This window comes from Montipora capricornis, chromosome 13 (genome assembly GCF_036669925.1).
Source record: "Montipora capricornis isolate CH-2021 chromosome 13, ASM3666992v2, whole genome shotgun sequence".
NCBI lineage: Eukaryota > Metazoa > Cnidaria > Anthozoa > Scleractinia > Acroporidae > Montipora > Montipora capricornis.
The window spans coordinates 2586598-2589435 of record NC_090895.1 but is presented as its reverse complement, the minus strand read 5'-3'; positions in this window follow the sequence as shown (position 1 = coordinate 2589435).

Here is a 2838-nt window from a genome sequence, read left to right as displayed (position 1 = left end):
GTTACTCCGTAGTGTGGTACTGTGTGCTTTATCCTCAACCTGAAGATGTTTCTCTTTATCAATAATTTCTAACTTCTGGTAGAATGCTTCCACTTAAAAAATCTGTTCACGAACCCTTAATGGTGTTTTGTTGATATTTTGTCATTTGTATGTATACTTATGATTGTGGGTAAGTGATTTTTATGCATTAAACAAGTTTCTGATCACTTTCAATAAATTCGTATTCTTTTTTGTGTAGAAGCTATCCATTTAGAACCTAAGGATGGCTCTATTTTTCTTCATTTTTTATTGCTGATCAACACAACATATATTGATTTGATAAACTGGAATTACCAAATAGTGAATTAAAGTGGTTGTCTTCCCCTTTTGTTTTACAGACTGGAGGAGGAAAAGGATAAAAGAAAAAGGCAAATCAGTCATAAATTTGGACCAGTAATTATCCAAAGTTGAAACACTAAAGATACAATTAAAAGTGCTTTTTATGATGAAGATTACAATGAAATTGATCAATAAATTGGAACATATTGATATAAGGGGTGATGTACAACATGTTGGGTGATGAGGTGATATTCATTCCACAAGAATCATTAGTTCAGACCAGAATCATCTGAGGAGCTTCTTGAATCAGATTTGTGGAGCAGGGCTGGTGCAGTGGTTGGTTGCTCACTTCCCACCATTGTGGCCCAGGTTCAATTTCTAGACTCGGTGTCGAGTGGGTTGAGTTTGTAGGTTCTCTACCCTACTGCAAGGGGTTTTTCTCCAGGTACTCTGGTTTTCCCCTCTCCTCAAAAACCAATGTTTGATTAATTTAATTTGCATTGATTTGAGTTGATTTACAGGGTACTCAATTAATGTGCCCTGTGCAGTGCTAGAAGACTAGACACTTCATAGGAGCAAGATGCCAGGATTAAAAATACTTGATTTATTAGAGAAAGAGGAGGTGGTGGTCGAAGACAAAACTAAAACACGAAGAAAACTAAAACACCATTACCCCTTTGACGTCCAAACCGGCCTAAACTCAACCTCGTTCCCAGGGTCTCTCTTCTCTGCCTCCATTGTCGTTGAGAAAAGACGGTCGTAATTTCATGATACGCTATCACGAATATATGCAAATGAGTTAAAGGAAAGTGTAAGCTACTCCTCATGTACACTAAAATGAACTGTCTACATAGAAACAACTATCTACACTGTCTACAGTAGGAACAGCTATATACACTATCTACAATGGGAACAGCTATCTACAGTGTCTACAATGGGAACAGCTATCTACACTGTCTACAATGGGAACAGCTATCTACATTGTCTACAATGGGAACAGCTATCTACACTGTCTACCATGGGAACAGCTATCTATCTACACTATCTACAATGGGAACAGCTATCTACGGTGTCTACAATGGGAACAGCTAACTACACTGTCTACAATGGGAACAGCTATCTACATTGTCTACAGTAGGAACAGTTATCTACATTGTCTACAGTAGGAACAGCTATCTACACTGTCTACAATGGGAACAGCTATCTACATTGTCTACAATAGGAACAGCTATCTACACTGTCTACCATGGGAACAGCTATCTATCTACACTATCTACAATGGGAACAGCTATCTACGGTGTCTACAATGGGAACAGCTAACTACACTGTCTACAATGGGAACAGCTATCTACACTGTCTACAATGGGAACAGCTATCTACATTGTCTACAGTAGGAACAACTATCTACACTGTCTACAATGGGAACAGCTATCTACATTGTCTACAATAGGAACAGCTATCTACACTGTCTACAGTAGGAACAGCTATCTACACTGTCTACAATGGGAATAGCTATCTACATTGTCTACAGTAGGAACAGCTATCTACACTGTCTACAATGGGAACAGCTATCTACATTGTCTACAATAGGAACAGCTATCTACACTGTCTACAGTAGGAACAGCTATCTACACTATCTACAATGGGAACAGCTATCTACATTGTCTACAATAGGAACAGCTATCTACACTGTCTACAGTAGGAACAGCTATCTACACTGTCTACAATGGGAACAGCTATTTACACTGTCTACAGTAGGAACAGCTATCTACACTGTCTACAGTAGGAACAGCTATCTACACTGTCTACAATGGGAACAGCTATCTACATTGTCTACAATAGGAACAGCTATCTATACTGTCTACAATGGGAACAGCTATCTACATTGTCTACAATAGGAACAGCTATCTACACTGTTTACAGTAGGAGCAGCTATCTACACTGTCTACAATGGGAACAGCTATCTACATTGTCTACAGTAGGAACAGCTATCTACACTGTCTACAATGGGAACAGCTATCTACATTGTCTACAGTAGGAACAGCTATCTACATTGTCTACAGTAGGAACAGCTATCTACATTGTCTACAGTAGGAACAGCTATCTACATTGTCTACAGTAGGAACAGCTATCTACACTATCTACAATGGGAACAGCTATCTACACTGTCTACAGTAGGAACAGCTATCTACATTGTCTACAGTAGGAACAGCTATCTACATTGTCTACAGTAGGAACAGCTATCTACACTGTCTACAATGGGAACAGCTATCTACATTGTCTACAATAGGAACAGCTATCTACACTGTCTACAGTAGGAGCAGCTATCTACACTGTCTACAATGGGAACAGCTATCTACATCGTCTACAGTAGGAACAGCTATCTACATTGTCTACAATGGGAACAGCTATCTACATTGTCTACAATAGGAACAGCTATCTACACTGTCTACAGTAAGAACAGCTATCTACACTGTCTACAATGGGAATAGCTATCTACATTGTCTACAGTAGGAACAG